The sequence below is a fragment of the Arachis hypogaea genome, chromosome 16 (genome assembly GCF_003086295.3).
Source record: "Arachis hypogaea cultivar Tifrunner chromosome 16, arahy.Tifrunner.gnm2.J5K5, whole genome shotgun sequence".
NCBI lineage: Eukaryota > Viridiplantae > Streptophyta > Magnoliopsida > Fabales > Fabaceae > Arachis > Arachis hypogaea.
In genome coordinates, this window is record NC_092051.1 from 63,399,243 (window position 1) to 63,408,113 (window position 8,871).

At 33.2% G+C, this 8,871-nt stretch overlaps 1 non-coding gene across 1 annotated transcript; it reads right to left on the reverse strand.

Moving 5' to 3' along the window:
- Positions 1-8,521: 8,521 nt before the first annotated feature.
- On the reverse strand, positions 8,522-8,629 carry LOC112760420 (small nucleolar RNA R71). The gene has a single exon (XR_003180862.1). It is a non-coding gene; the product is annotated as a small nucleolar RNA R71 (small nucleolar RNA).
- Positions 8,630-8,871: the final 242 nt, after the last annotated feature.

Sequence of the window (8,871 nt, forward strand, 5' to 3'; positions counted from 1 at the left end):
TTAGATCTTGAAAAGGGCAAGGAAGTAAATTTTTTTGTGTTTGGGGGGTTATTTGGTAATTTCCAAAAGTTAGGATGGTTAAAGTAGAAATATTAAAAGTTACGGGTGGTAAAAAGTGAATTTATAAAGTAAAAGGTAAAAGGAAGGTAATTTTCGAAAATTTAATGATAAAATAATAAATAATAATAAAATATTAAATAATAATATTTAATTAAAAATAATATTTTAATAAAAATAATAAAATAATGTGGAAAAGGCAAAAGCTTTAGAAAAACAATTTTAAGCGCAGAATCTCATAATCACCTTCATAAAAAACTTAGGGAGTTGTAAAAACATATTTGTGAGGCAAAGACAAAGGAAAGATAAAAAGTTAAAGAAAACATAAAAATCAAAGAAAAAGTCTGTAAAGTTTTAACGACAAAAACTAACACAGACTAGTGAATGAACTTGGAGCAACATAGTTAGTTATTGAGTTGCGCCTAGGGTTAGGTATTATATGAAAAGTTAAACTGTTTCAGTGTAGACTTAATGAACCTATACGTGGGACAGGCTAACTATTCATACCAAAATTTGCATAAGCTTTAAATACATACGTTAAACAGAGAAATCAGAGAAGAGAAGAGAGACACAGAGAATAGAGTAATTAGAGAAGAATAAAGAGACAAAGAGAAAAGAGTAATATAACTAAGAGAATAGAGGGAAAGAGTGTAAAAATAAAGAGTTAAGCCTTGCGACAAGATATTCTATTTTATATTCATCTGCTACTTATCTGTTGGCCCTAGAGGTCATTGATTTAAGAGAATTGTCCTGTTGGTATAGAATTTCACACAAAATGAATGAATTCTCGTTGCAAGCATAGTCATACAACAACAAACAATCCTCCCAATAAAAAATTTATGGTTTTGTCACAAGTACAAACCATAAATAAGAATTAACCGAAGTATTTGGACTCTGGGTCGTCTCACAAGGAAATTGCAGTGAAGTGTATGATTATTGGTTATGAAGGGGCAAAGGGGGTTTTGATTGGTGAGTGGGCAAGAAATTAAATGACAAGAAAAATAAATCAAGCAAGCAATTAAAGAAGCAGGTAAAGAAGAGAGACATTCATGGTAAGAGTTGAGATCATAGGCTTTCTATCCTAGTCATATAATGATTAATTCATCTTATTTAGTCAACTCCAACACATAGGGAGAAAGTCAAACAAGATTAATCAATCATATCACAATAATAAACAAGAATTTATCTCATTACGTCATCCCCGAAGATGGAAGAAAGTATCATGTTATCCTCACACTCAGAGAAAGTCTAATAAGACTAGCTAATCTCAATCCAAATGTACTAATCAACTCACTAATAGAATTAGCAAAAGATTAGAGTCAATGGAAATCATACTAGCTAACAACTCTAGATCACCAACATAAGTTGGGTTTTCATGACACAAGATTGCCTAATTACTCTTTCCAAAGCCATGAATGCTCAAAGTCTACTCTAACATCCTTCCAAGCATTTTGTCAAACACTTGGAAGGCATAAAAGAAAAGCATAATAAATGACAAGAAATAGTAAAATCTAACAACTACAAATAGCAAGGAAAGTAAATCAACAACTCAATTCATCAATAAAAAGAAACATCAACATCAAATTGCATTAAATGTAAACCAAATCCAACATGAGTTCATCATCACAAAAGAGAGCAAAATGAGAAATTAACTTTACAACTAAGAAAATCAAGATGTAGAAATGAGAAATTATAAAGGAAATAAGATGAGATCAAGGAATTAAACATGGATCTATGACAAGTTAACCTAATCCTAACCTAATTCTAGAGAGAAGAGGGAGCTTCTCTCTCTAGAAAACTAACTAAAGGCTTATGTTGGCTAAACTAATTGCTCCCCCTTTGCTTGGACTTCAATTCTGCATGAAATACACTCAGAAACAAGTTGGATTTGGGCCTGGGCAGCTGATGAGCAGATAATTTATACGCTTTTTGGCATTATTTTTAGTATGTTTTTAGTATGATTTAGTTAGTTTTTATTATATTTTTATTAGTTTTTAAATAAAAATAATATTTCTGGACTTTACTATGAGTTTGTGTGTTTTTCTGTAATTTCAGGTATTTTCTGGCTAAAATTGAGGGAGCTGAGCAAAAATCTGATTCAGGCTGAAAAAGGACTGCAGATGCTGTTGGATTCTGACCTCCCTGCACTTGAAATGGATTTTCTCGAGCTACAGGAGTCCAAATGGCGCGCTCTCAATTGCGTTGGAAAGTCGACATCCAGGGCTTTCCAGCAATATATAATAGTTCATACTTTGCTCAAGGATAGACGACGTAAACTGACGTTCAACGCCAGTTCAATGCTGCAGTCTGGCGTCAAACGCCAGAAACAGGTTACAAATTGGAGTTGAATGCCAGAAACAGATTACAACCTAGCGTTCAACTCCAGAAACAGCCTAGGCACGTGAGAAGCTTAAGTCTTAGCCCCAACACACACCAAGTGGGCCCCAGAAGTGGATTTCTGCACCAATTATCTTAGTTTATTCATTTTCTGTATACCTAGGTTACTAGTTGAACAACTGACGGTTCATCTTGTTGCTTAGATTAGGAAAATTTTGTCTTTTGGGTCAGAGTCTTTTATTTTCTTTTCAAAAATTTTCCAAAAATATATTATTTTTCTTTATTAATCTTTAGAGTTTTCTATTTGAGTCTAGTTGCATGTTTTAAGCTTGGTGTCCTTTGTGTTTTTGTCATCCAAAAAAAAAATAGTTTTTCTCTGTTTAATCCTTGCATTTGTTGAATGCGTCTATGTTCTTGTGAATAGTTGCTCCTTTGAGTCCTTCTTTCTAAAATTTTCTCAAAAATAATTTTTCTTTGATTAAATCTTGTGTCAAATTTTAAGTTTGGTGTTCTTTTTTTTGTTATTGAGTACTTTGAGTCGTTGAATTTTTGTTCTTCGTGTTCTTGTGAATCTTCAAGGTGTTCTTGAGTCTTGCTTGTGTTTTGATCTTAAAATTTTTATGTTTGGTGTTCCTTGGTGTTTTTCCTCCAAATTTTCGAAAATAAGGAGCATTAGATCTAAAAATTTTAAGTTTTGTGTCATTTTATTGTTTTTCTCTTTCCTCATTAAATTCAAAAAATATATCTTTTCTCTTTATTTTATGTAATTTTTGAAATTTACATAAGAATTTCAGATTTTTATTTTAAAATTTCTACTCTATCTTATCTTAGTTTTAAAAAAAAATTTCAAAATTCAAATCTTTTTCAAAAAAAAAAATCATATCTTTTTCAAAAACTTATCTTATCTTATTTCAAATTTCAAATTTCAAAATTTAAATTTCAAAAGTTTTTAATTTAAATTCCTTATCTTCTCTTACCTAGCTTATTTTATCTTTTCAAATCTCAAATCTTAAAATAAAATCTTTTTCATATCTTTTCTTTTATTTATTTTATTTTATTTTATTTTATTTTCTTACAAGTATCTTTAATTTTAAGACGTATCTTTTTCAAAACTTCCTAACCAATTTCTCTCTCTTCATTTTTTCAAAAATCCTCACCCACATTTTTTTCAAATCTTTTTAATTAATTAATTTAGTTTTCAATTTTTTATTTCTTTTTCTTCTAATTTTCGAAATTATAGTCAATTTTTCATTTATTTTATTTTATTTTATTTTAATTTCGGTTTTCAAAAAAAAAATAAAAATAAAAATATTTTATTTGCAATCCGCATCATCTCCCTTTTTCCATCATGGACCTAAGTGGAAATGAACAGTCTAGAAGGACTCTGGGGTCATATGCTAACCCCACTACTGCTGCATATGGGAGTAGCATCTGTATACCTCCCATCAAAGCAAGCAGTTTTGAGCTAAATCCTCAGCTCATTGTCATGGTGGAGCAAAATTGCTAGTATTCCGGTCTTCCACAGGAAGAACCTACTGAGTTTCTGGCGCAGTTCTTGTAAATTGCTGACACAATGCGTGACAAGGAGGTAGATCAGGACGTATACAGGCTGTTACTGTTTCCATTTGCTGTAAAAGATCAAGCTAAGAGGTGGTTAAATAACCAACCCACAGCAAGCATAAGGACATGGAAACAATTATTAGACAAATTCCTGAATCAATATTTCCCTCCAAAAAGGATGACACAGCTAAGGCTGGACATCCAAGGCTTTAAACAAGAGGATGATGAATCCCTTTATAACGCCTGGGAGAGGTACAGAGGGATGCTAAGAAAATGCCCCTCTGTAATGTTTTCAGAGTGGGTGCAATTAGACGTCTTCTACTATGGGCTTACAGAAAAAGCTCAGATATCTCTAGACCACTCAGCTGGTGGATCTATACACATGAGAAAGACTATTGAAGAGGCTCAAGAGCTTATTGATATAGTTGCTAGAAATCAGCATCTGTACATAGGTAATGAGTCCTCCATGAAAGAAGAAGCTAAGTGATGAGCGGATAATTTATACGCTTTTTGGCATTGTTTTTAGTATGTTTTTAGTAGGATCTAGTTACTTTTAGGGATGTTTTTATTAGTTTTTATGTTAAATTCACATTTCTGGACTTTACTATGACTTTGTGTGTTTTTCTGTGATTTCAGGTATTTTCTGACTGAAATTGAGGGACTTGAGTAAAAATCAGATTCAGAGGTCGAAGAAGGACTGCTGATGCTGTTGGATTCTGACCTCTCTGCACTCAAAGTGGATTTTCTAGAGCTACAGAACTCAAAATGGCGCGCTTCCAATTGCGTTGGAAGGTAGACATCCAGGGCTTTCCAGCAATATATAATAGTCCATACTTTGGCCGAGTTTAGATGACGCAAAAGGGCGTTGAATTCCAGTTCTATGCTGCAGTCTGGAGTTAAACGCCAGAAACACGTCACAAGCCAGAGTTGAACGCCAGAAACACGTTACAAACTGGCGTTCAACTCCAAGAATGACCTCTCCACGTGTAAACTTCAAGCTCAGGCCAAGCACACACTAAGTGGGCCCCGAAAGTGGATTTATGCATCAATTACTTACTTCTGTAAACACTAGTAGCTAGTTTAGTATAAATAGGACTTTTTACTATTGTATTAGACATCTTATGATTTTTAGTTCTTCTTCGGATCATATTGCTCACGTTTAGGGGCTGGCCATTCGGCCATGCCTGAACCTTTCACTTATGTATTTTTAACGGTAGAGTTTCTACACTCCATAGATTAAGGTGTGGAGCTCTGCTGTTCCTCACGAATTAATGCAAAGTACTACTGTTTCTCTATTCAATTCAACTTATTCCGCTTCTAAGATATTCATTCGCACTTCAATATGAATGTGATGAACGTGACAATCATCATCATTCCCCTACGAACGCGTGCCTGACAACCACTTCCGTTCCACCTTAGATTGAATGAATATCTCTTGGATCTCTTAATCAGAATCTTCGTGGTATAAGCTAGATTGATGGCGGCATTCATGAGAGTCCGGAAATTCTAAACCTTGTCTGTGGTATTCCGAGTAGGATTCAGGGATTGAATGACTGTGACAAACTTCAAACTCACGAGTGCTGGGCGTAGTGACAGACGCAAAAGGAGGGTGAATCCTATTCCAGTATGATCGAGAACCTCAGATGATTAGCCGTGCTGTGACAGAGCATTTGGACCTTTTTCACAAGAGGATGGAATGTAGCCATTGACAACGGTGATACCCTTACATAAAGTTTGCCATGGAAAGGAGTAGGACTGATTGGATGAAGACAGCAGGAAAGCAGAAGTTCAGAAGAACGAAAGTATCTCTATACTCTTATCTGAAATTCTCACCAATGAATTACATAAGTATTTCTAACTTTATTTTCTATTTATTTATTATTACTATTCGAAAACTCCATAACCATTTGATATCCGCCTGACTGAGATTTACAAGGTGACCATAGCTTGCTTCATACCGACAATCTCCGTGGGATCGACCCTTACTCACGTAAAGTTTTATTACTTGGACGACCCAGTGCACTTGCTGGTTAGTTGCGCGAAGTTGTGAAGTTATGTCTGGACCATGGTATTGTGCATACGTTTTTGGAGCCATTACCAGGGAATCAATTTCGAACAACAATTTAAGTATGAATCACAATTTCGAGCACCAAGTTTTTGGCGCCGTTGCCGGGATTGTTCGAGTTTGGACAACTGACGGTTCATCTTGTTGCTCAGATTGGGTATTTTTCTTCTTATTTTATTTTCAAAAAGTTTTCAAAAAAATTTTCCAAAAAAAAAATTATTTTCAAAAAAAAATATATATTTTTTCTTCATAATTTTTAAGAATGAATTCTAGAGTTTCATGAAGCATGTGAAGCCTAGCTGGCTGCAAAGCCATGTCTAAATTTATTTGGACTGGGGCTTCCAACCCAACATTATTAAGAGCAAGCTAGTTGTTGCTAATCCACCTGCTGCTGTTCCTGATCCACCTGATTTACATGCTAAAGCTTGACTGGCTATTAAGCCATGTCTAACCCTCAGATTGGAGCTTTAGACTAAGAGTGCAAGATTCCTGGAATTCATATTAAAAATTTTGGAATCCTTATTTTTCTTTTTCACAAATAATTTTCGAAAAATATAAAAAAAATTCATAAAATCATAAAAATCAAAAATATTTTGTGTTTCTTGTTTGAGTCTTGAGCCACTTTCAAGTTTGGTGTCAATTGCATTTTTTCTAAAAATTCTTTGCATTTTTCGAAAATTCATGCATTCATGCATTGCATTCATCATGATCTTCAAGTTGTTCTTGACCAGTCTTCTTGTTTGATCCTTATATTTTCTTGTTTTGTGTCTTTTCTTATTTTTCATATGCATTCTTGCATTCATGGTGTCTATACATGAAAATTTTCTAAGTTTGGTGTCTTGTATGTTTTCTTTTCTTGAAAAAATTTTCAAACATATGTTCTTGATGTTCATCATGATCTTCAAAGTGTTCTTGGTGTTCATCTTGACATTCATAGCATTCTTGCATGCATTCATTGTTTTGATCTAAAATTTCCATGCATTGAACATTTTTAGTGTTTCTTTCTCTCATCATAAAAATTCAAAAATAAAAAAAATATCTTTCCTTTTTTCTCTCATAAATTTCAAAAATTTGATTGACTTTTTCAAAAAAAATTTTAAAATCTAGTTGTTTTTTATGAGTCAAATCAAATTTTCAATTTGAAAATCTTATCTTTTTCAAAATCTTTTTAAAAAATTATATCTTTTTCACTTTTCTTATTTATTTTCAAAAATTTTAAAATATTTTTCAAAAATATTTTTCTTAATTTTATATCATAATTTTCGAAAATATCATCAACAATTAATGTTTTGATTCAAAAATTTCAAGTTTGTTACTTGCTTGTTAAGAAAGATTCAAACTTTAAGTTCTAGAATCATATCTTGTGATTTCTTGTGAATCAAGTCATTAATTGTGATTTTAAAAATCAAATCCTTTTCAAAAATAATTCTAATCATATCTTCCTATCATTTTTTTTAAAATCTTATCTTTTTCAAAAATTTGATTTTTTTAGATATCTTTTCTAACTTTTTATCTTCTTATATTTTAAAAATTGATTTTCAAAATTTGTTTCAACTAACTAATTGACTTTTTGTTTGTTTCTTATCTTTTTCAAAACTACCTAACTAACTCTCTCTCTAATTTTCGAAAATCTCTTCCCTCTTTTTCAAAAATTCTTTTTAATTAACTAATTGTTTCAATTTTTAATTTTAATTTGATTTCATTCCTAATTTTCGAAAATCACTAACCCCTTTTCAAAATTTTATTTTCGAGAATCCTCTTTTTCTCTCATCTCCTTCTATTTATTTATTCATCTACTAACACTTCATCTCACCCAAATTCGAACCCCCTCTTCCATCTGTGTTTGAATTTTCTCTTCTTCCCTTCTTTACATTACATTCTTTTCTTTTTCTACTCACACAGGGGAACCTCTATACTTGGGCAAAAAGGATCCCTATTATTATTATTTTTCTGTTCCCTCTTTTTCATATGAGCAGGAGCAAGGACAAGAACATTCTTGTTGAAGCAGACCCTGAACCTGAAAGGATTCTGAAGAGAAAACTAAGAGAAGCTAAAATACAACAACCCAGGGATAACCTTACAGAAATTTTCGAACAGGAAGAGGAGATGGCAGCCGAAAATAATAATAATGCAAGGAGGATGCTTGGTGACTTTACTGCACCTAATTCCAATTTATATGGAAGAAGCATCTCCATCCCTACCATTGGAGCGAACAATTTTGAGCTTAAACCTCAACTAGTTTCTCTGATGCAACAAAACTGCAAGTTTCATGGACTTCCATCTGAAGACCCCTTTCAGTTCTTAACTGAATTCTTGAAAATCTGTGATACTGTTAAGACTAATGGAGTAGATCCTAAAGTTTACAGGCTCATGCTTTTCCCTTTTGCTGTAAGAGACAGAGCTAGAGTGTGGTTGGACTCTCAACCCAAAGATAGCCTGAACTCTTGGGATAAGCTGGTCACGGCTTTCTTAGCCAAGTTTTTTCCTCCTCAAAAGCTGAGTAAGCTTAGAGTGGATGTTCAAACCTTCAGACAGAAAGAAGGTGAATCCCTCTATGAAGCTTGGGAGAGATACAAAGAACTGACAAAAAAGTGTCCTTCTGACATGCTTTCAGAATGGACCATCCTGTATATATTCTATGATGGTCTGTCTGAATTAGCTAAGATGTCATTGGATACTTCTGCAGGTGGATCCATTCACCTAAAGAAAATGCCTACAGAAGCTCAAGAACTCATTGACATGGTTGCTAATAACCAGTTCATGTACACTTCTAAGAGGAATCCTGTGAGTAATGGGACGCCTCAGAAGAAGGGAGTTCTTGAAATTGATACTCTGAATGCCATATTAGCTCA